The sequence below is a fragment of the Aotus nancymaae genome, unplaced genomic scaffold, assembly GCF_030222135.1.
Source record: "Aotus nancymaae isolate 86718 unplaced genomic scaffold, 86718_ANA_hifiasm-v0.15.2.pri h1tg000057l, whole genome shotgun sequence".
Classification (NCBI taxonomy): domain Eukaryota; kingdom Metazoa; phylum Chordata; class Mammalia; order Primates; family Aotidae; genus Aotus; species Aotus nancymaae.
In genome coordinates this window covers 41,604,851-41,631,762 of record NW_026988471.1, presented here as the reverse complement: position 1 = coordinate 41,631,762, position 26,912 = coordinate 41,604,851, and the positions used below count along the sequence as shown (strand labels likewise).

Here is a 26,912-nt window from a genome sequence, read left to right as displayed (position 1 = left end):
CACAGAAAAACTGCAACAGACACTCGCATTCTACTGGGAATCCCCTCAGGGATTCATAACTAAATTCAGTTGTCTTCAATATAGTGCAGACTTGCAGTCATATAAAAAGTATAACTTGGTCAGGCGTGGTGGCTCATGCCTGTAATCCCAGCACTTTGGGAGGCCAAGGCGGGTGGATCACAAGGTCAGGAGTTCGAGACCAGCCTGACTAACATGGTAAAACCCCATCTCTACTAAAAATACAAAAATTAGCTGGGTGTGGTGGCGCACACCTGTAATCTCAGCTACTGAGGAGGCTGAGGGAGAATCGTTTGAACCCAGGAAGTGGAGGCGGCAGTGAGCCAAGATTGTGCCACTGCACTCTAGCCTGGGTGACAGAGCGAGACCCCCATCTCTATTAAAATTAAAAAAAAATGTTAAGCCAGTTGTGGTGGTGCACATCTGTGGTTTCAACTGTTCGGGAGGCTGAGGCAGGAGGATGGCTTGAGCCCAGAAGATCCAGGCTGCAGTGAGCAGTGATCATGCCACTGTAGTCCAGCCTGGGCAACAGAGCAAGACCTTTAAAAAAAAAAAAAAATCCACCCACAGGCAATTTCCAGTACTCACAGAGGACAAGGGGGTGGGGAAGAGACCAGGGGTCCTGAAACCCTCAGACAAGGCCAAAACTTGATTAAGCCACTATAGGTAAAGACAGGACTGGCCTTCTCTCCAAGTTCCCCAAAGAGTGGAGGCTATTAACCCGACACCTGGACAGGTGCAGAATCAGAGGGTAGCCCACTCACCAAAAAAAATCACTATCACGTTCGACCAGTTAATCTGAACGCTGGGAGTTTCTGCAAGGCTCAGACAGAGCCTCTGGCTCCGCATGCGTGTGCAAGGATCCCACTTCAGTTTTGTGACCATGGAAGTGCATCTACTTGTAGATGGGAGATTTCTTTACGCCTGGGTGAAGGTCTGTGACTGAGCCTGTGCGGAAGACTGTGAGTGTCTGTGAGCAGAATCGCCCCTGGTTCCGTGTGCAGGCTCTGAGGCCAGACTGCCTGGCCTTGAATCCCAAGTCTTCCAATTACTAGCTCCGTGACCTTGAGTAGACCGCTATGTGACTCAATGGAGCTTTATGTGGGGGCAAATAACCACACCTACCTCATGCAGTTGTTGCAACGATGAAATTACATAATCCTTTTTATAGTGTTAGACAATGCCTATGATATAGTAAATTTCCAATAGGTGTTAGTTATAATTATGATGTGGGACTGTGTGTATCCACATCTGCAAGTGTAGATTCAAGTGTATCTAGTAAAGGTATAGGGTGTCTTTACATCTTTATTTATGAAGATGTACACATCTGTGTGCCTGCGTCTCTGTGTTTCTGTGTGTCCAGTGATAAGAACAACTGGCATTTATTGTGTGCCTACTATGTCACGCAGTAAGTTTACAGGTATTCACATGGAAACATACACGTACATGGATGTGAATGGCAACTACACATCCAGCCTTGTGGGAAGTAGAAAAGTTCCTTTTTAAAGTTTCCTTTCTTGTTAAAGAATAAGTGTGCTAATAACTGTGCTAAGCCCTAACTTATGTAGCTGTTAGATATGCCATGCTTACAGGCACGTAGTACATTCTATGTCCTTGTATTTTAACCAAGTTATCTGTGCTAGACGTGCTCACAGGCATGTTCCAACTCTCCATTGCTTTTACCTGTTTAGAAAAGTTTTAAGTTCTTAGCCCGTCGGGTTTTAGTTTAAATTGTAAGGTCTGGCTCCAGCCAATAAAGATCAGACACAGCAGTAAGAACGACCCCAAATGTGTAAGGGATAAATCTGTGTATTTTCCTTTGTTCATTGTACTCTTGTAGCACAATGGCTTCCCGCAGTACAGAAAGTAAAAATTGCGTTGCTGAAAAATCGTTTGTCTCGCTGCTAATTTTTCTTTGTGGCACTGAGCATCTATTTCCAGCAAGCATGATTTACTATATCACAGGCATTGTACTAACACTATAAATAGGATTACATTTAGGAGGCCGCGGCGGGCAGATCACTTGAGGTCAGGAGTTCAAGACCAGCCTGACCAACATGGCAAAACCTTGTCTCTACTAAAAATACAAAAATTAGCCAGGCATGGTGGCCGGCATCTATAATCCCAGCTACTTGGGAAGCTGAGGCAGGAGAACTGCTTGAACCAGGGTGGCGGAAGTTGCAGTGAGCTGAGATTGTGCCACTGCACTCCAGCCTGGGTGACAGCAAGACTTTGTCTCAAAAAAAAAAAAATAAGTAATTTCATCCTTGCAACAACTACATGAGGTAGGTATGCTTATTCACCCCACCCCCACATCCAGCCACATGCTCCAGTGAGTGCCTATAAGTGTGGCCATCTGCCTCAGCCCTGCCCAGTGAGACCCCCTTCCTGAGGGAGCCACATGAGGGAAGGCAGTGAATGACACCCACCACCAGCCCCTTCCCCAGGCTCCCTATTGGATTGAATTGCCCATGTCACATTTCATCCAGTAGGAAAGAACAAATGAGGAGCCTGGATGAGAGCCCACCAATCACAGCCTTTCTTTCATCCTATGACTTGGTCTTGCCTTTGCCAGGCTAAGAGCCTCCTTTTGAGAGTCCTTGAGCTCTGCAGGGGTTCCTACTGGGCCAGGCTATCTTTTCACAGGAGTGTGACTTTTGTTTTTCTTTCCTTCTTTTTTTTTTTTTTTTTTTTTTTTTTTTGCTGAATGGCATCTATTTCTGACTCATGGTGTATCCTCCCTGGGAGGACAGAGTCTAACATCAGCAAGATAGTGAATTCTCCTTGTGGATAAATTCCCCATGTTTTATGTGTTATGCTTCCTTTGTTTGCATTATCCAATGTTGGTAACATTTGAAGCTTAAAAGGATGATATTTGAAAATTTTTGGGCCAGGCACGATGGCTCACGCCTGTAATCCCAGCACTTTGGGAGGCTGAGGCAAGAGAATTGCTTGAGCCCAGGGGTTCAAGACCAGCCTGGGCAACACAGCAAGACCCCATCTATAAAAAAAAAAAAGAAAAATTAGTCAGGTGTGGTTGCACACACCTGTAGTCCCAGCTACTCAGAGGCTGAGATAGGAGGCTCACTTGAGTCCAGGTGTTCAAGGTTGCAGTGAGCTATGATCACACCATGGCACTCTAGCCTAGGCAACAGAAGGAGACCCTGTCTCTTAAAAAAAGCAAACTAAAAAAAAAATCTGTTTTATTTCTGTTGCCCAGGCTGGAGTGCAGCACTTTTCTCTTTTGCCTTGATGGGTTCATAATCATCACCTTCATTGGCCTGAGGCATGCATCTCTGCCTAGAGAGAGACCAGGATTAATGTTTGATACAGAAAGAATGCACAGAAGAAATAAATGTGGTAATGTTTGGCATTTGACATGCAAAACAGGATTATGCTGCAGATCAAAAGTCTTCTAAAGCAAGCTATTCTCTTGAGAGAGTGTTTCCTGGATTCCCTCATCTCTCTCCTTGGGTGTGGCCCTGGAGTTTATGTAATGGATGACTGAGCAAGAAGAGGAAGAGTGTCGGTCCCCTCCTTCCTGCCCAGGGGAATTATGAAAGGGATTTGAAGGAAAGCAAACAAGTGGAGCCACACACTGGCCCACTCACCCCTCCCCGAGAGAGAGAAGCCCTTGTCCCTGACTCACATTGGAACTCTGGGAAGAAGTGGCATCCCAGGCAGCTGCAAACCAATCCAGCCTCTACCTCCAACCCAACAGGGCTCCCCAGTAAGGGAGAGGCACCACTGGAGCTCAGCTTTCAAAGTCAATTTCCATTCCTGTGAGCCAGCAGCCCCGCTGGGGCCACGTGGCTCAGCTAGAAGAGCCCGTGGGGAGGAGGTACCAGGTGCAGGAGGGCTGGTCAGCAGGGGGCGCCACAGGGGTTCTAGCCAGACCAGGAGGAACTGGACCATGAGGTTCATAAACTCAGCTTCTAGTATGATCAGTGGCCAGGAGGAAGAGGGGACATTGCTGGGTCCAGAGGATACCAACACCCCAGGATCCCAACTCTTGCCTCCTGCCAGATGCCCCACAAGCTGCCCTTGTCTGTCTGCAACATCCCAATTGCACCACAGTGGGGGAAGCCAGGGAAAGTAGTCTGAGAACTAAGCATTTTATCCAAGAGAAATGAACAAAATCATTTAACAAGACCAGCTAATCACTTCGGCCCCAGGATGTTTAAATCAAGTTGAAAATTTCATTATTTTTCTCACTTATCATTAGGTGGAGGTTGGAAGAAAGGCCAGATTCATTATAGACCCATAAATAAGGATATTACCTGTTTTCTGCACAAATAAATTACAGAGTGAATTAAGTTTTCAACCCTGTTTCGCACACAAAAATAGAGGAGCCACCACTGCCCCACTGCAATGCCGGCTGACTTTTCCAACCAAAGACAAGGACCCAAGCCTTCTGGATCCCCAGTTCCCTCCTCCAGGTGGTGGGGGACACCGTTATGGCAGAGAGGGCAAGGTCCCCCTTCAGCCCAAGGCGGGAGCTGAAGCCCCTTATATCAGCCCCCTTGGGCTCGTGCACCACGTCCCTCCCTCCTGGCTTATCTGTGCTTTTTTGAGGGGAGGAATGAGGTTTTCATTCTCTTTCCGGGCCCTTCCCATCCAGGGCATTTCAGATCCCTCCTTCCCCTGGCCTCCGCCCGGGGAGATGGGAATTGAATTGAGTGAAGAATGGTCCCCTGCCCTACACGCTGCGTGTCTGCGAGAGGCCGTGAGTGGAGCCGGTACATGCAAGGGCGATGCTGCCACCTGCTGGCGCCACAAAGAAACACAGCCCAGGTGGGCAACCAAATCCCATTGGCCCCCCGGTGGAACTGCACCAGGATGTCCTGCAGCTAAATGGTTCCTTTTTCCAGTGCGGCTTCTCACCTGTTCCCTCATTTAGTCATCCAGTGTGCTGGCTGGAACAAGAACATCATCCCATTTAATGGACGAGACAACTGACACCCACGAAAGAGCAGAATGCAGACTGAGGTCGCATGTGTGGGGACGGCTTGAAGGCAACGCTCAGTCTCCTGCCTCCCAGCCAAGAGCTGCGTCCCCTTCTCAGTGCTCAGACGAGGTGCCCCGGAAACAAGGGACCCCTATGAACGAGGTTTACAGGGCCATCCCCAGCATCCAGGGAGGCAGAGTGAGGGAGGAGGGCACTAGGCGGTAATGCCCACCTGCACTGGCCTGGTACAGGTACAGCGACTGTTTCCCAAGGTCGCACACCTTCCATGCAGGACATTTCAGCCACTTCGGTGCCATTTTATGAAATGGAACAAGGGCAGGCTGGCTGCGAGGGGGGCCCTGACGAATGCCTGTCCCGCCTAGCCAGGTTCCTCCAGATCCCAGAGGGCCCACCCCACAAGCTCACCTTGGTTCCTGTTCAGAGCTGTCAGTCTTCGGGGCTCCCTGGCTCCCCAGCATACAGGGTCTGGATTCCCGTGGCCTGGGGGACAGGACTCCCCAAGTCTCAGGCTGAGTCACCCAGATTCTCTACACCCACCTTCATTCCCTGGGACACCTGCACCTTGGACCAACTGACCAGGGTATACAGGCTGTGACCAGAATCTCCCACCCTTGTCCTGGGTCCCCAAGGCCAATTCAGGTCCCCAGGCCCTCTTTGCCAACGGGAAGGGTCCACTTCCGGAGGCTGGCTCCTCTCAGCCTTCTTGGCCTGCCATGAACAATCCCCAAATGGTGAGAGACAGCAGATGGCTCAGAGCCAGGGCTTTGACTGTTGTGCACAGGCACCATCCTCAGTGCCACACCAGCCCCTAGCTCCATCTCTTAATTACATCATAATAAAAACATCTGCAAGGTAGATGAGAGAGCAAACTATGAAACAGTGAAAAAAAAAAAAAAAAACAACGAAGACAAATCCATCTAACCCATTTCAGAATGGGCAGTGACTTTCCAAGCTGAGAAGAGATTATACTGGGAAAACATAGCTTGCAAAAAAGTTGACATTTCTGTACATCAAAAATATCCCAACATTAAAGTCAAGCAAACCTCATAGGAAAAGTCTTTGCAAACTTAGCGTACATTTTTCCATGAATTGTCTGCTAATGTCCCTGCTGCTGCTTTTCTGCTGGAAGCATTAGGTTGTCTGTTTGTTTGTTTATATATTAAACAGGAAAGGCTGCTTATTTTGAGCCCTTTGCATTTTGAACTTGTGAATGGATTGTCTATTAAATAAAAAAGAAAACCTAAATATAAATCAAATAAAACCTTTTGGTTGATTCTGCATGAACAGTTGATGAATGAAAATTTCATACTAAAAAAGTTCCAAAGGGAAATTTCTATCACGGCCCTCAGCCCAGAGACTGTGACTAAGCAGGTGGCTAAGCAGTTCAGTAGCAGCCCCCATGCTCGCTGTCTCACTTCCAAGCACCCTCTTCCCCAAGCCCCCGCACCTCCTTCACTCACTGTTCTTGCGCCATCACGATCTGCTCTCAGAGGCGCTTTGATGAACTCCTCCATGCTAAGGGGCTGAGGACCCTTTGAGAAGCTGCCCACTCTGCCTTTGAGTGCAGACACCATTCTATGATCTGACGTCAACACTGCTGGTGTGGGCTGTAAAAACTTAAAAGTTGGTTGGTGGTGATGTTGCCTTTTTTTTTTTGAGACAGGGTCTCACTCTGTGGTCTATGCTGGAGTGCAGTGGCATGAACGTAGCTCACCTCAGCCTCGACCTCTTGGGTGCAGGCCATCCTCCCATCCTGGCCTCCCAAGTAGCTGGGACTACAGGTGTGCGCCATCATGCCCGGCTAAATTTTGTATTTTTTTTTTTTTTTTTTTTTTTTTTTGTAGAGAAGGGAGTTTGTCCTGTTGCCCAGGCTGGTCTTGAACCCCTGGGCACAAGTGTGATGTTGCTTTTTGATAAGGATCCGAAAGGACTGAGTCATGACCTACAAAACAGACTGTGAAAGAGCCAAGAGTCATTTTCCCTAATGGCAGCTGTAGGCAGAGAGTGTGTGTGGTGTGTGTGTGTGGGGGGGTGCTCACAGAGGATGTTGTGTGGTCAGCAGGTGGGTGATGGCCGGGCCGCCTCCTCTCCCGCTGGATGCTCAGCATCCCGACTCTCCTCTTTGCTCCTGGCTCTTCCAGCCCAGGCCTTCACTTGGCCAATACAGCCTGGAGGACAGAAAAAGTACCTCTTCTCTGCCCGAGCCCCCTCCCACCTACACACGCCGTAGGGGAGCAGCTCTCCCCTCTTCGGGCATGGGAGATGATGAAGCCGGTGGGAATCCCATTATTCCCCGGCAGTGGTCCCTGTCCCTCCTGAAAGCAGTCAGCGGTCACCCTCACTGCCAGGACTCTGCACTGTCCCAAGCCTCCTCCTCTGCAGACCTCCTTCGCACCTCTCCCCACTCTTCTTGTCCTAGGTAGGGTCCAGGAAAGGCTGAAAGCTACGGGGATAGCCGCACACTGCCCCACAGGCTGCGGATGACCTCGCAGTCGGAGGCTGGTCCTGTGGCCCGCCCTGCCCGGCTCCTGGGCTCCTGGGCTCTAAGGCAGAGCCGCAGCGACACCGTGTGGTGGAAGTCCGTCGGCACAGCCACACGGCTCAGAGCGGGCCCACAGACATGCTTATAATAGCTCACTGTCGAGACCGGTGCTGGCGACACGGGGGTGGCAAACACACCCTCTTGCTTTCTCAGTGTTTGGGCCTTGCCTGTGACGGTAGGAAAAGAAAATGGCCTTGCTGTGCTACAACTGGGGCTGCAGTCGACGTTTCGATCCTGAGACCAACTCCGATGATGCACACACCACCCAGGTGTACCAGCCTTTCACGATGCATTGAAGGGCTGGTCTTGCTGTAAGAGAAGAACAACTGATTTTTCTGATTTCTTAAGCATCGTAGGCTGTACAAAAGGTAGACATAATAGTGAGAAGCCACCAGAACCAGTCAAACCTGAAGTCAAGACTACTGAGAACAAAGAACTATCTGAATTGAAACCCAAATTTCAGGAAGACATCGTTCAAGTCCCAGAGTCAGTAGAAGCAATAAAAAGGCCAAGCCCAGATGAACCAATAACGAATCTGGAATTAAAACCATCTAGTTCCGCCAAACAAGCACCTGATGAACTGTCATCACGGAACGAAGAAGATAAGAAAGAAGACAATCGGGCCGAGCGCGGTGGCTCACGCCTGTAATCCCACCACTTTGGGAGGCCAAGGCGGATGGATCTCAAGGCCAGGAGATCAAGACCAGCATGGCCGACATGGTGAAACCCTGTCCCTACTAAAGATACAAAAAATTAACTGGGTGTGGTGGCACACGGCTGTAATCCCAACTACTCGGGAGGCTGAGGCAGGAGAATCTCTCAAACCCAGGAGACAGAGGCTGCAGTGAGCCAAGACGGCGCCATTGCACTCCAGCCTGGGAGACAGGGCGAAACTCTGTCTCAAAAAAAAAAAGAAGACAATGATGAAATTAAGATTGTGACCTCATGTAAGAATAGAGGGTGTTCAAAGACATATCAGGGTCCAAAGAGTCTAGAAGAAGTCTGTGTATATCATTCTGGAATACCTATTTTCCATGAGGAAATGAAATACTGGAGCTGTTGTCGAAGAGAAACTTCTGATTTTAATACGTTCTTAGCCCGAGGGGGCTGTCAACAGGGAAACACATGTGGACTGAAAAGGATGCTGGGAAAAGTTGTTCCATGTAGACCTGACTGGCATCAGACTGGAGCGAAGTCACCATTTCAGTATGTGCTTAAAATTTACTTCCGGAGCTTAGTCGAGTAGAAGCAGATAGCACGTTGTTAAATGTGCACAATTGTATTTGAAGGAGAGAAAGAATTTGATCAAAATGTGAAATTATGGGGTGTGACTGATGTAAAGCAAAGTTATGTCACTATGACTGCAACGAAGATTGAGATCACCGTGAGAAAAGCTGAACCACTGCAGTGGGCAAGGCTTGAACCGCCTGCAGCCAAAGAGCAGAAAAACAAAGACACCCAACGGTTGGAGTATGAGACGGGAAGAAGGCTATTATGTATTTCAGAATTCCTCATAGCGTGCGAAGTGGTGGCTTGCTGCTGCCGTCTTTTGTTTTGGTGTTGTGTTGCTGGATCTGGCATTTCAGGGTTCACATTAAGTTCTTAAAAGGCAAAGTCAATGTGTCTTTTTGTGTCTCTCATCTTTCTTTTGTGTTGTGTAAGATTGACTCTTCATTTCTCCTTACTGGTGGGAACCATAGTTGTGTCCTGTACTTGAAGAGGCTAGAAAACAGCCCATAACCATAAATGCAGTATTTCTTCATATTTCTCTGTTAAGCAGAGAAATATTAAGGAATGTGATTTTTACATCTTTCTATTATTCCATAATTAGTAAAGCAAGATGAAGTATCAGTTTTTAATCAGTTTTTTCTTGGATGTGTGTTCTTAACAATACTTGAAAATATTTAAGGAAGAGATGAAGTTCTTTCTGTGGTTTTTTCTGTGTGGGATGATTACTTTTCTAAAGAGGATTAATTCTGTGGTAGTGTAGTAAGCAAAGGGGAATATATGAATTGTTCAACAAATTAGAATTTGTTTACAACTAATTGAATTTTTAAATTATGTCAAAACTTACATTACTTGCCAAGCAGTATGATTAAGTAAGAATATAAGTAAGAATACAGAGGTATCAATTTGGCTAAAATTCATCATTTTATAAGACTAAGTAATAATTGTAAATATCTCTTTCCTGAATATTTAAATGGGTTTGTATGGTGTTATGACTAAATTGTTACTGATTTAGAGACTAAATCCTCTTAAAACCTTTAATTAGTTACATATAAAAAGAAATTATGTATATATATCTTGCCTCCCTGATAGAAAAACTATCTAAAATTGTAGACTTAAAAGGTTTGTGGAAATACATTAGGGTATCGGAAAACTAAATATATGGACTTGCTTTGTGACTATCTATGACATGTTAAACAAAATAGCCTAATTCTTTAAAAAATACAGTTTACTGTCTAGTAGCTGTGGTCTTCCCTAGATCCCAGGAGAGTCCCATCCCGCTAGACCGAGGGACATCTGTCAAGATAAGGTCCCAGCCATATCCCTGCCCCACCCCACCCCACCCACCGCCCCGCACAGCAAAACACCTAGAAGGGACCGGGTTTCTGGGTCAGGTGGACTTTGTCACTCTCACCTCCTCTGTTTGGCAGATGTCTGAGCTTGGGCAATTACAGAACCATATCAAGCCTCAATGTCTTGTCTCTAAAATCGGAGTCATAAAAAAAATAAATTAGGTAATAAAAAATGTAGAGCAGCAGACAGCAGCGGGTGTCCAAGAAACAATAGTTTCCTTCCCCTTCTGTCTGGGTTTAGAGACTGAGAAACCTAGATTGGCTCAAAGGCAAGGCCAAGAAGACAGTCAAAAACCAATGCCTAGGATGAGAAAATCTCCCCAGCTCCTGCAAGAAACCATTCTTCATTACCTCATCAGCTACTTTTTGCCTCTCTGAACACCTTCCATTTGGGCAACAAACCAACCTGGTTTGCCAGGCACTAAGGAATGTTCTGGAAGATGAGGCCTTCAGGGCTAAAACTGGGCAAAGTGGTCACCCAGTCCTGTGTTGCCTCACAGTCTAGCTCCAGGACTTCATAAGTAGAGTTAATAGAATCTCTGGGGCTTCGGGCTGGGCACGGTGGCTCATGCCTATAATCCCAGCACTTTGGGAGGCCAAGGTGGGAGGTCAGGCTGAGGTTAGGAGTTCGAGACCAGCCTGACCAACATGGAGAAACCCCATCTCTACTAAAAATACAAAAATTAGCCAGGCATGGTGGTGCACACCTGTAATCCCAGCTACTCAGGAGGCTGAGGCAGGAGAATTGTTTGAACCTGGGAGGCAGAGGTTGCAGTGAGCTGAGATGGTGCCATTGTACTCCAGCCTGGATGACAGAGCAAGACTCTGTCAAAATAAAAAAAAAGAATCATCATCTCTGGGGCTGTATCCCAGGAACGTGCTTTGTAACAAACTCCCCAGATGATTCTTACAAACATCAATGTCTGCGAGGCACGGCTCCAACACTCTTAGGCTGTGGTTTCTCGTTGGCATCTAGTGCAAGTCATTAAGCCACCTGAGTCAGGGCATGGCACATGCTTAGGGATGAGCCTTTGGAAAGACTGCAAAGAACTCTCTGAACACCAGGCTTTGGCTCTGAATCTGCAAAGCACACCAGAAGCACCTGGACACATGCCCTCTTCTCGGCTTTAGAGTTTGTGTCCATATGCTGCTTCTCCACTTTCTCCCATTCTTTCATTAAATATTTGTTGAGTACCTACTAGCTTGGTACTAGGAACTGATATCCTGGTGATGTAAGGTAAGCAATTAACACTTGTATAAGCATAATAAATTTATATCATAGTAAATATAATAAGACACAGACAAGCAGAGTGATTTGATGGGGAAAAACTATGTTCAAAGGCATCTCTGAGAAGGTGGTATTGGACTGAGTCCTGATGGTTGAGCAGACAGCCATCCTAAGACGTGGGGGGAGCTATTCTTGGGGAGGAATGGCCATTGCAGAAGACCCAAGGCAGAAACAAGGACTAGGAAGACAAGAGCAGCTGGAGCATAGCAAGCTGGGACAGAGTGATGGGAGCTGAGGCTGCCGAGGTGGGCAGCAGCCAGTGCAGACACGTGGGGTCTTCTGGACCACTGCAGGCCTTTGCATTTCTCCTGCATGCAGCAGCAAGCTATAGACGGCATTAAGCAAGGAAATAACAGAGTCTGACTTGTGTCATTAAAGGTTAATTTGGGCTTCTGTATGGAGAAAGGATTGAAGAGGGATGAGAAGTGGAAGTTGGAAGCCAGTTAAGAGGCTCCTGCAATCGTCTAAGCGAGACATAACAGAAACTGCAGACGAGCAGAAGGGCAAGGATTCAGGAAACAGATTGGAGGAAGATACAGGACTTGCTGATGGATGAGATGTAAGAGGGGTTAGAAGGATACAACCAGAGCTCTCTCCCAAATTTTTCAGTTAGAATCAGAAGAATGAATGAAAGGGTCACTTTTGTGGAATGGGAAGGACTAGGGGAAGAGCAGGTTTGGGAGAGAAAAAAAGCACAAGTTGTGTTTTGAGTATGTTAACTGTGAGCTGCCTGTGAATCCTCCAAGTGGAGATGGCAAGTGTGCTGATGGAGGGGGCCAGGCTCTGTACAAAAGCACAGGGAAGGACACCCTGACTTTATCCCCAGGCCAGTTTAACAGATTGAAAGATTCCAATAATTTTTGGTTTAGGTAGAAGGGATGCTGCCTATTCCTTCTAAACAAAATTCTCATTAAGAAATTTGAAAATTACCACAAAAAATGAAAAGCAAAAAACTAAATCACATCACCAGAGAAAGTCACTTCACTAAAAAAAGATATGAATGAAAGAGAAGAAAGAGAAGACCACAAAATAAGAAAACAAGTAACAGCATGGCAGAGGTAGGTCCTCACTTATCAATAATAACATTAATGTAAATTAACTAAACACTCCAATCAAAAGACACAGACTGGCTGAATAGGAAAAAAAAAATTGATGTGTTACCGACAAAAAACACATTTCACCTGTAAAGACACACGTAGACTGAAAATAAAGGGATGGAAAAAGATATTTCATGCCAATGGAAACCAAAAAAGAGCAGGAGTCAGTATACTTACATCAGACAAAACAGATTTCAAGACAAAAACTGTAAAAAGAGGCAAAGAAGGTCATTATATAATGATAAAGGAGTCAATTCAGCAAAAGGATATAACAGTTTTAAATATGTATGTACCCAACACTGGGACACCCAGATATATAATGGAAATCTTATTAGAGCTAAAGAGAGAGATAGGCCCCAATACAATAACAGCTGGAGACTTCAACACCCAACTTTCAGCATTAAACAGATCTTCCAGACAAAAACTCAACAAAGAGACATCAAACTTTATCTGCACTATAGATAGGGCTCTAACAGATATTTACAGAACATTTCGTCCAAGAGCTGCAGAATACACATTATTTTCCTCGGCACATGGATCATTCTCAAGGAGAGACTATATGCTAAGTCACAAAACCAGTCTTAAAACATTCAAAAAATTGAAGTAACATCAAGTACCTTCTCTGACCACAATGGAATCAAACTAGAAATTAATAACAAGAGGAATTTTGGAAACTATACAAATACATGGAAATTAAACAATATGTTCCCTGAATGACCAGTGGGTCAATGAAGAAATTAAGAAGAAAATTGAAAAATTTCTTGAAATAAATGATAATGGAAACACAGCATATCAAAACCTATGGGATACAGCAAAAGTAGTACTAGCAGGGAAGTTTATAGCTGTATGTGCCTACATCAAAAAAGAGGAAAAAATTCAAATAAATAATCTAACAATTCATCTTAAAGAACTAGGAAAGCAAACAAACCAAAAGTTAATACGTAGAAAGAAATATAAAGATCAGAGCAGAAATAAATTAAATTGAAATTTTAAAAATACAAAAGAGAGATATAACAGAAAGTTTGTTTTTTGAAAAGTTAAACAAAATTGACAAACCTTCAGCCAGACTAAGTAAGAAAAAAAGAGAGAAGATCCAAATAAATAAAAACAGAAATTAAAAACAGACATTACAACTGATACAACAAAAATTTAAAGGGTCATTTAGTGGCTACGATGAGCAACTATACGCCAATAAATTGGAAAATCTAGAAGAAATGGACAAATTCCTAGTTACATACAACCTACCAAGGTTCAACCAGGAAGAAATCTGAAACCTGAACAGATCAATAACAACTAACGAGATTGAAGCCATAATAAAAAGTCTCCCAGTTAAGAAAAGCACAGGACTTAATGACTTCACTGCTGAATTCTAACGAACATTTAAAAGACTAATACCAATCCTACTCAAACTATTCCAAAAAAACAGAGGAGGAGGGAATACTTCCAAACTCATTCTATAAGGCAAGTATTACCCTGATACCAAACCCAGACAAAGACACATCAAAAAGAGAGAACTACAGGTCAGTATCTCTGATGAATATTGATGTAAAAATCCTCAACAATATACTAGCAAACCAAATTCAACAATACATTAGAAAGACAATTCATCACAGCCAGTGGGATTTATCACTGAGAAGCAAGGATGAATCAACATACAGAAATCAATCCATGGGATACATCGTATCAGCAGAAGAAAAGATAAAAACCACATGATTATTTAAACTGACGCTGAAAAAGCATTTTATAAAATTCAACATCCCTTCATAATAAAAACCCTCAAAAAACCGAGTCTAGAAGGAACACACCTCAACATAATAAAAGCCATATATGATAGACACATGGCTAGTATCATACTGAATGGGGAAAAACTGAAACTCTTTGCTCTAAGATCTGGAGCATGTCAAGGATGTCCACTGTCACCACTATTATTCAGCACAGTACTGGAAGTCCTAGCTAGAGCAATCAGGCAAGAGAAAGAAATAAAGGGCATCCAAACTGGAAAGAAAGAAGTCAAATTATCCTTGTTTGCAGATGATAGGATCTTATATTTAGAAAAACCTAAAGACTCCACAAGAAAACTATTAGAACTAATAAAAAAAACTTCAGTAAAGTTGCAGAATACAAAATCAACATACAAAATTCAGCAGCATTTATGTATGCCAACAGTGAACAATGTGAAAAAGAAATTTTTAAAGTAATCCCATTTATAATAGCCACACATAAAATTAAATACCTAGGAATTAACCAAAGGAGTGAGCGATCTCTATAATGAAAACTCTAAAACACTAATGAAATAAACTGAAGAGGACACCAAAGAATGGAAAAATATTCCACGTTCATGGTTTGGAAGGATCAATATTGTTAAATGTCCATACTACCCAAAGCAACCTCCCAGCCAATGCAAGACTCTCTTCTCCCATATCCCACCTTCTGCTCCATCATTTTTTTCTTGGTAGAAATGGGGTCTCACTAGGCTGGTCTGGAGCTCCTGGGCTCAAGCAATTCTCCAGCTTCAGCCTCCCAAAGTGCTAGGGCCACAGGCCTGAGCCTCAATCACTCAGTCTCAGTCACTTTTAAATCTGGGAAATGGCACTCCTTCACCAGTCAACCATCCCTTTTCTCAACAGTGCTAACCACATCAAAAATAAGTCTGCCTCCTTGCAGTCATCACCCACGGGCTCTAGTTCTAAGCTCATGTTCTTTTCTCTAGGGCAACACTGTCTATGACTATTTCTTCTTTCACAAATATTTGAAAGTAGCTCAAAACTCCCTCCTCAGTCTTCTCTTCTCCAGGGTCCATGTTCCTTGGAGTTTCAACTGCAGTCACCATGGATGACCTATTATTAGAAGAAATGGAGGGGCATCCAGTCCCCTAGATCACTAAGGTCAGAAGTCATCATGCCAAAGACTTTGTGGGGAAAGACGGAGAATCAAAATAAGGAAGCAAAGCTCCTCACCCCACCAGGCTTTCCCAGAGCTTAGACACTACCCCCAGCTGCCTGCTGGTACTCCCAGCGGGGCACTCAACCAGCAGGGAGAACGCAGGCAATTAAAGGTAATTCGGTTTTACAGTTCAAGTTAAAAAGAAGAAGAAAATAAATAAGATAAAAATAAATGTAGAGAAAAAAAGAAGGTTAAAAGGAAATAAGTGAAAAGACTAAGGACAGAGGGCTAGGCAGAATGAAACTTTCAAAGGGAAAGAATATACTCATTAACAAAAGAGTTTCATCAACACCATAGGAAAGATAAAACTAAATCTCAAAGAAAAAAATTATAAAAGGAGGTTTTGGTTTTGGTTCTGAGGCAGAGTCTCACTCTGTCACCCAGGCTGAATGCAGTGGTGCAATTGCAGCTCACTGCAATCTCTACCTCCCAGGTTCGAGAGATTCTCCTGCCTCAGCCTCCAGAGTAGCTGGGACTACAGGCACATGCGCCACCACATCCGGCTAATTTTTGTATTTTTAGTAGATACGGGGTTTTGTCATGTTGGCCAGGCTGGTCTCAAACTCCTGACCTCAAGTGATCTGCCTGCCTCGGCCTCCCAGAGTGCTAGGATTATGGGTGTGAGCCACCATGCCCATGCACAAAATTTCTTTTCAAAAGCTTAAGAATAAGAAACCTTCAGACAATAAAATAATAGTTAAAATAAAAAAGATGATTTTCAAAAATGACCTTAAACATCATAAAACTAAAGATAAAACAGAAAGAGGTGAAGCTAAAGGCTGGAGGATAACGTCCGAAGGCCAGAAGCACCAGGCAGGGCTGGGTGAGGAGCCTCGTTGGCTTTTTCCAAGCTTAACCTTTTCCTCGGGGCATTCTTGAAAGCTGAGATCTTCCACCAGCGGCGCCTTGTGTCCAAGGCTCTAGAGTCCCACTTCCTAGGTGTCTATCAGGAAAGGCATTCAGCGGTGTCTCCCCTGGAATCAGACGGCAAATATTTGCATGACTGATGTAACATCAGCTAGTCCCCCAGCCCTTCAGTCATCACTCTTAGGATGTGAATTCCAGAGCCCTCACGCTCATGGATCATCGCATCAGAAACCATCTTTATGATTTGTTTTGTTTTGTTTCAGATAGGGTCTCACTCTGTCACCCAGGCTGGAATGCAGTGTTGCGATCACAGCTCACTGCAACCTCCACCTCCTGAGCTCAAGCAATCCTCCCACCTTAGTCTCCCCAAAGTGCTGGGATTACAGGCTTGAGCCACCACACCTGGCAAAAACCATCTTTAAAGGTGATTTCACACACCTGGAAAATTATGCAGATATCTATAGAGATAGATGATCTAAATCTAGATAAAAATAGAGATACAGATAGATACAGATACAAATACAAACAGATACAGATCCCTTGCATCAGAGATCCTACTTCTATCCCAAAGATAGGCTAGCAAAAATTGCTAAACTATGTGTGAACAAAGTTCTTGATTGCAGCACCGTCTACAAAACCAGGAGGCTGGAAACAATCCAGATGTTCATCAGGAGAGGACCGCTTGGATAAACGGTGGTGCAGCCAAGTACGGTACTGTGCAACTGTGATCAAGTGAGGAAGACTTTCAGTTGCAACTTTCAAATGATCTTTAGAACTACACTGTTAGCGAAGTCAATAGGGAGCAACACAGCTTTTTAATAAGAAAAAAAGGAAGTGGAAAGTAAGTATGTGTCTATTTGTTTTATTTTTTAAAAATAAACAATCCCAGACAGTAATTTTAAAATAATTAGCAGTACAGAGGAGGGAACAGATTCTGCAGACAAGGATATAGGCTAGACTTCTTGTTTTATAGTTTTGACTTTGGAAGCATGTAAATATTTTAAATAAATAAACCAAAAAAGAAAAAAAGCAATCCCTAAGTATGTAAAAGGAACTGACTCAAATGGCATTCACTGTCTACCAAGCTGCCATTCACAGAAAAATTAGTTTGACTTCAAAACACAGTATCCTGAATACTGTAATTTGAATACATCTAAAGACAAAAATTATCACAAAGACGTCTTAAATTACATTTCATAATGTTATTGTTAGAAATAATATTGGTATTATTATTTTGAAACTATTGTGTGTGTGTGTGTGTACAGCAGAATAAAGAAAATAGGTAACTAAGTCATTATGTAAAAGTTGTAAAGAACTAATGTGTTCTGAGAAAGAGAAAAGAGATCCATATATATAATTAAAGGGTATGAATTTTGAAATCTTAAATTTGAATTGGAAATATCACCATAAACTCAGGCTTTATTTTCCTCTTTTTAAAAAGTGTTCATTTTACATTTCTGTCCACTGAAAAAGCCTTAAAAAATATGCAATATGGCAAACCTTGTCTCTACTAAAAATACAAAAATTAACTTTGTATGATGGTGTGCACCTATAGCCCCAGCTACTCCAGAGGCTGAGGCAGGAGAATCGCTTGAATCTGGGAGGCGGAGATTGCAGCGCACTGAGATTGCACCACTGCACTCCAGCCAGGGTGACAGAGAGAGACTCTTTCTCAAAAAAAAAATATATATTATATATCCAACAAGGGAACTATATCTAGATTATACAGAAAATCTCTACAAACCAATAATGAAAAGAGAAACAACTAAATAAAAAACAAACCAGGCGTGGTGGCTCGCACCTATAGTCCCAGCTACTGGGGAGGCTGAGGCAGGAGGATTGCTTGAATCTAGGAGTTTGAGGCTGTGATATTATTTCACTGCACTCCAGTCTGGGGAACAGAACAAGACCCTGTCTCAAAAACAAACAAACAAAAAGGACAAATATTTCACCAAAGAGGATATATTAATGTCTAATAAGCATAGGAAAAGCTACTCAACATTATTAATGCAGTTTACTGTACATAAACTACAACACAAAAAAGCTTTTAAAACTAATTGGTTATCCTTAGAAATTATTAGGGAATGCCGGATGTGGTGGCTTACACCTGTAATTTCAGCACTTTGGGAGGCCGAGGTGTGCGGATCACAAGGTCAGGAGTTCTAGAACAGCCTGGCCAACATGGTGAAAACCCGTCTCTACTAAAAATACAAAAATTAGCTGGGCATAGTGGCACATGCCCATAGTCCCAGCTATTCAGGAGGCTGAGGCAGGAGAATCTCTTGAACCCAGGAGGCGGAGGTTGCAGTGAGCCAAGATCACACCATTGCACGCCAGCCTGGGTGACAGAGTGAGACTCTGTCTCAAAGGAGAAAAAAATTATGAGGGAATCAACTCATTATTATAAAGATCGGTGGAAAAGAGAAAGAATCAAGCATTTATTCAGTCTTATGTGAATTGTGCTTCCATAGTCATAAATACAGAAGGAATAATAGAATTAGAAAAGCACCATTGGGGAATCCTCGATAAAAATAATAGGTTCAGACCAAGATAATGAATGGCTGCTAAAACATCAGGTTAGAGGCTGGTGAAGGATTCTATGATGGATGGATTCAGCGGAGCATGCTGATGAAGGATGAGAGGCTGATGAAGGATTTTATAATGGATGGATTCGGCTGACCATGCTGATATCATCAATCAGAAGTAATATTTCTAAATGTGGGACAGCCAGACATTATGTACTTTCTGTTGTGATGCAGTAGCACACAGTACCACCTAGAATGTATTTTGGGAGAAAAATAATCTGAATATTATAAAGCTTCTAGATCTAATTGCCATGAGGGATTGAAGATCTTGGGCATGCAATTAACCAAACTCTGTGGGAAATTCTAAAGGTCAACAAAGAAATGTTATAAAAGAGGGTGGAAAGAGAGGGCATTAGGATAGATTAAAAGAGACTTAAAAGATACACCAATCAAATGCCAAGTATGGCCCATGTTTGGCTCTTGATTCAAACAAACCAACTGTGAAAATACTTTTCAGCGACAAGGATAGAAATGTGAATGCAGATGAGGTATGAGATGAAGCTAAGTAATTATGATTACTCTTCTTGGGTGTGATGATGATACTGTGGTTATGCTTTTTTAAAAAAGTGATTGCCTGTTGGGTATATACGCTGAAGTGTTGACAGGTTAAATTAAAACCTCACCTGGGATTGCCTTTAAAATATTCCAGGGGTAAGGGATGAATGTTGTGCAAAGGATATGGATGAAACCATGTTGACAGTTCTTTAAAGTGGAAGCATGGGGGTTAACTGTACTGTTCTCTCTACTTTTGTGTATGTTTGAAATTTTCCACAATAAAGAATTGGGCTTTGGTTTTGTTTTGTTGAATTTTAAATGAGCTTGTTTCTGCAAATCACACCCTCTGGCTGTGTTCTGACCTACTGAGAGTTCAACAGGATTCCTTCCCTTTACCCATATGGAGGCCACACACTCAGTATCTGTAGGGTACGAATGACTGAAATGAGTCTGGAATAAAGAAAACAGCAAAGCAAGCCAGTGTCGTGGCAGCTGGTACTGTGTGGGAGATTAATGGAGAGTGACGAGGACTGTGGCAAACCGAAAGCCACATACACATCCAAGATGGGCAGCCTGTCTTGCCAGGTAGGAATAAAGGTCCCAGATGGCCGGGCTTCTGAATTTTTTTTTTTTTTTTTTTTTTTTTTTGAGACAAGTTCTCATTCTATCTCTCAGGTCAGAGTACAGTGGCATGAGCTCGGCTCACTGCAACCTCCGCCTCCAGGGTTCAAGCGATTCTCCTGCCTCAGCCCCACAAGTAGTTGGGACTACAGGCATGCACCACCATGCCCCACTAATTTTTGCGTTTTTAGTAGAGATGGGGTTTCACCATGTTGGCCAGGCTGGTCTTGAACTCCTGACCTCAGGTGATCCGCCCACCTCGGCCTCTCAAAGTGCTGGAATTACAGGCATGAGCCACCATGCTCAGCCCTGACTTTTCATTAGAGACTGAAAATCTCCACATTTCTGTGAAATCTCCCAATATGTAGGCAAATGATTTTTTTAATGTCAACACTTTGCAAATCAGTGCTGGAAGGCCAAACAAAATCTGTCTGCAGGCTAGATTTGTTCCACAGATGGCTGTTTCGTGATCCCTGATACCACACCATGTAATGTGTTATACAGTCATGCATTAATAATCGGTTGACATTCTTAGCAGTTGGGTCACACTGCTGGCACGACCGAGGTTGCACACATCTGAAATCCCCAGATCTTTCACATGCAAACAGCTGTCAGGCCAGGCATCCCCACACATGGCACTTTGAACTGAACGTAGACTTACAGTTATCACTGTGAAAATTGCATCTTGTCATTTGTCAAAAACATTTGTCTCTGGACTAGCTCCACTCTTCCTCCAAATTCGAATCTGCACTCCTTTCAGGCTGTGTCAGCCCCAGCTCTGATGAGCCTGTCTTCATCCAAGCGTTCTACAAAGCTAAGGTCAGCCTGGGTTCCATCAGGTTTCTCTCCTGCTGGGGCCTGGGGCTGTTCAGCTGTCACTTCAACCTTCCTTCCCAGTTTGGTCACCTCACACTTACCCACTTCCTCCTTGAAGCCACTACACAGTGTCGTCAGGCCTAAGCCAGTGGTCTGATGCTAATACAAATGTCATACTTTGTGGTTTTTAAAGCATTCTCTCCTATTCTGAGTTGATTTTTTTTTTTTTTTAATTGAGACAGGGTCACTCAGGCTGGAGTACAGTGGTGCAATCTCAGCTCACTGCAGCCTCAACCTCTTGGGCTCAGGTGATCCTCCCACCTCAGCCTCCCGAGTAGCTGAAACTACAGGTGTGCCTCACCACGCTGGGTTAATTTTTGTATTTTTTGTAGAGACAGGTTTTCACCATGTTGCCCAGGCTGGTCTGGAACTCCTGGGCTCAAGCAATCCTTCTGCCTCAACCTCCCAAAGTGTTGGAATTACACATGCACCACCATGTCCTGCCTGACTGGATTTTTATCACCCGCCACAACCTTAAAAAATTCTATCAACATCACTTCAAGGCATTGGACCACCAATAGGCTCACGGTATGTTTGTTTGTTTATGGCCTAATCAATAATTTCTTAGCTGAAGATTTGAAGGAACAACTAGTTTAGCTTCCTTCCTACCCTACCATCTTACCAGAAAAAATGGTTCCCAAAGCCACTGCCATTTCAGCAGTAACCAGTAGGGACAGAAACAATATTGAAGAATGTTCTAACCATAAGAGTTCTTGGAAAATGGAATAGGTCGCCTTGAGAGGAACTGAAATTCTGATGTTAGCAGTTTTCAAATAGGAGCTGGGGGTTTGTGGAAGGGCTTTCTCTGTGGATAGGAGGTTGGCTGAATGATCTCTCATTCATTTATTGTTGTCTATTTGGGATCTTACTTTGAGCTGAGCTCTGAGAAGTACCTAACAAACTCCTGGTGGTCAGTGAGTTACCTCTGAAGGTTAGAAACCTGCACTTACCTCCAGGCACAGTGGCTCACACCTGTAATCCCAGCACTTTGGCAGGCCGAGGCAGGCAGATCATGAGGTCAGGAGATTGAGATCATTCTGGCTAACACGATGAAACCCCATCTCTACTAAAAATACAAAAAATTTGCTGGGCATTAGCTGGGCATGGTGGCACACACCTGAAATCCCAGCTACTCAGGAGGCTGAGGCAGGAGAATCGCTTGAACCCGGCAGGCAGAGGTTGCAGTGAGCCAAGATCATGCCACTGCACTCCAGCCTGGGCAGCAGAGCTAGACTCTGTTTCAAAAAAAAGAAAAAAAAGAAACCTGCATTTACCAAATCTGATCACTTTTCTGCTTTGCACGTTTTAAAATTAATACCCTCTTACAAAGCAGTTTTTGGCAAATTTCCTTTTGAAAATGCCAACCCTTTATCCATTATTCAAAAAATGGAAGGAATCCATACAATGGACTATTATTCAATTATAAAAAGAAATGAAGCAGTGATATATGGTACAATATGGATGAATCTTGAAAACATTGTAAGCGAAAAGGCCAATTACAAAAGACCACATGCTGTATGATTCCATTCGTAGGAAAGTCCAGACTAGGGAAATCTATAGAGACAAAAAGTGGATTTGTGGTTGCTTAGGGCTGGTGGGGAAGCAGGATGGGAAGATGGGAGGGTGAGAACTAGTCTTGAGGTGATGAAAATGTTTCAAAATTGACTGTGGTGATGATTATACTTACCTGTGAATATACTAAAATCCATTGAACTGTACACTCTAAAATGAGTGAGTTGTATGGTATAGGAATTAAATCCCATTAAAGTTTTTTTTTTTTTTTTTTTTAGACAGAGTCTCGTTTTGTCACCCAGGCTAGAGTGCAGTGGCGCCATCTCGGCTCACTACAATCTCCGCCTCCCGGGTTCAAGCGATTCTCCTGCCTCAGCTTCCCAAGTCGCTGAGATTACACCATCATGCCCGCCTACTTTTTTTTGTATTTTTAGTAGAGACGGGGTTTCACCATGTTGGCCAGGCTGTTCTCGAACTCCTGACCTCACGATCCCCCCCGCCTTGGCCTCCCAAAGTGCTGAGGTTACAGGGGTGAGCCACCCCGCTCGGCCGCAATTTTTGTTTTGTTCGTTTCAGACAGGTCTGGCCCAGACTGGGGTGCCATGTTGCCATCTCAGCTCACTACAACCTCCTCCTCTCGAGTTCAAGAGACGCTCCCACCTCAGCCTCCAGAGTATCCGGGATTACAGGTATGTGCCACCACATACGTCGTATTTTTAGTAGAGACGGTGTTTTGCCCTGTTGGCCAGGCTGGTCTTAAACTCCTGGGTGATAAAAATCCCACCACCTCGGCCTCCCAAAGAGCTGGGATTACAGGCGTGAGCCACCGCATCCATTTTTTTATTATTATTATTCTTTTTTAATGGATAGAGATTTTATTTGTTTTCGAGCCTAGGCTGCATTTATTTCTACAGGGGACTTACCCCATGGCGCTGAGGGTGTCTGTGAGCCGGAGGCGACCTCCCTGTGGTTGGCGAGGAACCCGGCGCCGGGACGAGGGGAAGAGGACGGCCCTTCCCACAGGCCAGTTGGGACAGGGCTCCCGTTCTGCATCTGGGGCTGGGTGGGTGACAGCCACCGAAGCCTGGGCTAGCGGAGGAGACAGACGAGAGCTCCGCCCTCCATCCACTTCTCTGAACGTTCTAGGTCTTGCTTTTCACCCCTCGCGGGCTAGTATTTCCACCCATAATCTAGCAATGATCCAGTCCATGAAAACAGCTGAAAATCTCCCCTTTGAAAGAACACGTCCAGGAGGCTTCTCACCCCTTAACTCAGCCTGTACCCGTTTTGCCCACCCCCCTGGGATGTGGGGCAGGGCGCATCCGCTCACCACTTGGCTTGATTTCCCACCCCCGGGAGGACTTCTGAACCAGGATTTGTCGCGTGCTTCTATGAGAAGGGGCACAGGATGGAGAGGGGAACGCTCCGAGCACATTCCCCAAACTGCAAATCTGCCCAGGGAAGGCAGGGTGCTTGGGTTGAGAAGGGCCCGCAGTCTAGCGGTCTCTGCAGACAGAAGCGAGGGGGGAGAACTCATCACGAGTTACAAGGGCGGAAAACAGCCGTCCCAGATCTCCCCACAGCTCCCCTGGCGCCCCGCTCTGGGCCTCGGGCCCCAATGCACGGGAGTGGTCGGCGGTGCTTGGGCCCCGCCCGGGGCCGAGGCAGCGCCCTGGGCCTCATCTCGGCACGGGGAGCTCGGGCTCGCCGTGTAGAGTGAAGTGACCAGAATATTCGATCCCCACGGCCAGCTAGGGACCCCGCCACAGTGCAGCGCCTCGCCACCTCCATCCTCCGCCCTGTGGTCTGGGACGGGGTGCCGTTACAGGACTCGCCTAAGCAGAGCACTAGGAGGGCGCAGTGGGTGGAAGTTCGGCTTGGAGGGGCTGGATGCCTCGCGGTGGCAACAAGTAGCTCGGAAAAGGGGCCAGAGAGTCCACTGCGAGCCGCTTCCTGCTTGCTGCCAACGGGGACGTGCGGCAAGCAGTTAGAGACGAGAACTGAGAAGACTAAAGAGACACTAACTCTTTCCTTCCGGCAAGGAGATACACAAAAGGGGTAGTAGACATCCAAAAGGATCGTGCTCCAGGTGAGGCTCGAACTCACAACCTCGGCATTGCTCTGCTTGTACTGCCGTATAAGTACCGCGCGCTAACCGATTGCGCCACTGGAGCTCCGCTGAGCCGGCCTCGCGGTGGCTCTATTAGGGCACACTGGCGCCCGCGGCGGCCCGCGGCGGAGCATGCGCATTCGCGGCGCAAGCCCAGGCCCGAGCCTTCTGCTACTTCGCGTCGGGTTGTCGGCGGTGGCTCGGCTGTACCTCGGCAGAGCGAGCCTGGGAAGCCTGCGAGTGTTGCCCTCGGAGATGGAGGGTCCGCCTAGCATGGCCGTGACGGGAGGGCCACGGGGGCCCAGCAAAGAGCGCAACGCGCAGTCCCGGGCCTCGCCGTAGGTGGAGCGGCCCCGGCGCCTGCGGCCGGAACACCCTCTATGGGCTTCGCGTCCCGGAGCCGGCCCGCGAGGGGCAGGGCCCAGGCCCGGGGAGCGGCAGGCGGGCCTCGCCACGGTGGTGACGCGGGCCGGGGGTGGGGCTGAGGCTGAGGCTGGCAGCCTTGCTCCCGGGCCCCAGGGAGGCCCGACCCGACTCCCCGCGGGGCCCCCGGACGGAGCGCGTCCCGAGACCCCCAGAGGCGACTGTCAGGGGGCGCCCCCGTCGGGCGGGACCGGGGGAGGCGCGACGCTGTGGCTTGGCTCCTGGTCCGGCTCACGAGATTCCCGCGGCGCTCGGGCCCCCCAGGCAGGAGGGTGGACCCCGAAACCCGGCCAGGCCACCCGACGCGGAGATAGCCTGGACTTTGGAGAAGTTGCAGTCCAAACCCTGCGTGTTTTGTTTGGCCACAAAATGTTTGGTGTTAAAACTAATTTTCAGTATTTTAAATCAGGAGCTGGCATACAATTATCTAGAATATATTTAAAAACAAAATCTAGGCCGGGCGCGGTGGCTCACGCCTGTAATCCCAGCAATTTGGGAGGCCGAGGCGGGTGGATCACGAGGTCAAGAGATCGAGACCATCCTGGTCAACATGGTGAAACACCGTCTCTACTAAAAATACAAAAAATTAGCCGGGCATGGTGGCGCGTGCCTGTAATCCCAGCTACTCGGGAGGCTGAGGCAGGAGAATTGCCTGAACCCAGGAGGCGGAGGTTGCGGTGAGCCGAGATCGCGCCATTGCACTCCAGCCTGGGTAACAAGAGCGAAAGAAACTCCATCTCAAAAAAAAAAAAAAAAAAATCTAAACACTGCACCCAGGGCTGAATTATGACTCTCCTGGGTCGTAGGCACTTTAGTCTTCGTGGCCCCCTGTCCTCTGTTAAAAAAAAAAAAAAAAAAAAAAAAAAAAAAAAAACCAGGCCAGGCTCCGTGGCCAGCACTTTGGGAGGCCGAGGGGGGGCGGATCACCTGTGAGCAGGAGTTCGAGACCAGCCTGGCCAACATGGTGAAACCTCCCCCACATCTCTACTAAAAATACAAAATTTAGCCAGGCGTGGTGGTGGGTGCCTGTAATCCCAGCTACTCTGGAGGCTGAGGCAGGAAAATCTCTTGAACCTGGGAGGCAGAAGTTGCAGTGAGCCGACATCACCACTGCATTCCAGCATGGGCAACAAGAGCCAGACTCCGTCTCAAAAACAAAGAAAAACTTTTGAAAAATTATATTTTACCACTGTGGCGATATAAAAAATGAATGTAATTCAAGCTGAATTTATTGCTGTATTCGTTATTACTATTTTTTCATTTGTTATTATCGTATTTGTTTTCTCTCATTTCAGAAGAAATTAACATTTAAATATTTTTGCTGGCCTAGGCACTGTGCCTGTTATACCTAATTGATAAGCCTGCCATGAACCTGGTTCTCTAGGGAAGCTAGCAGCCACCTCCCGAGTGCCCACCATCCCCTGTCTCTTCCTTCAGGCTTGTCTCACTCATCTTGATGGTCTCTGAGCACCTGCTGGCATATTGGTCACCTGTTTGGTGACCTCCGTTCTCCTGGGAGAGCCAGCCAAGCAAACAACAGAATGATTATGGCAATAATAGGGGAAACTGCATGAGCAAGCGTTGGACAGAATGAAGGTCATTTGTGTAATCACCTTGAGGGTGATTACACTCTGTAACAGGTTGTGTTAGGTGACAAATGTCAAGCACTGGGATGGTATCAGACTGTAGAAGGCCTTGAAACTCGAGCAGAAGAGTTAAAGTGATCAGATGGACTATGAGGAAGTAGCAAAAGATTCTATGTAAGGCAGGGGCCTCCTGAAGGAGTTTTTAGGAAGGTCTCCCAAGAAAGAAGCCAGGAGAGGCTGTTTCCAGATGGTTTTGTCAGCTTATCAGCCTGGAAGGCTGTTTCCAGATGGTTTTGTAAGCTGAGAGACACACGTGGAGACTCAGGAGCTCAGAATAGAGATGGTCAACACCCCGCAAGATCCCATCCTGCACCATGCAGGTGGTGGGTGCAAGGCTCTTT

General features: G+C 45.7%; 1 non-coding gene and 1 pseudogene across 1 annotated transcript; one reads left to right on the top strand and one right to left on the bottom strand.

Moving 5' to 3' along the window:
• Positions 1-7,717: 7,717 nt before the first annotated feature.
• Positions 7,718-9,135, top strand: LOC105716069 (cysteine and histidine-rich domain-containing protein 1-like; annotated as a pseudogene).
• A 15,338-nt stretch (positions 9,136-24,473) lies between these two features.
• Positions 24,474-24,566, bottom strand: TRNAI-UAU (transfer RNA isoleucine (anticodon UAU)). The gene is given in 2 exon segments: positions 24,474-24,509; positions 24,529-24,566. It is a non-coding gene; the product is annotated as a tRNA-Ile (tRNA).
• Between the last annotated feature and the right edge of the window lie 2,346 nt (positions 24,567-26,912).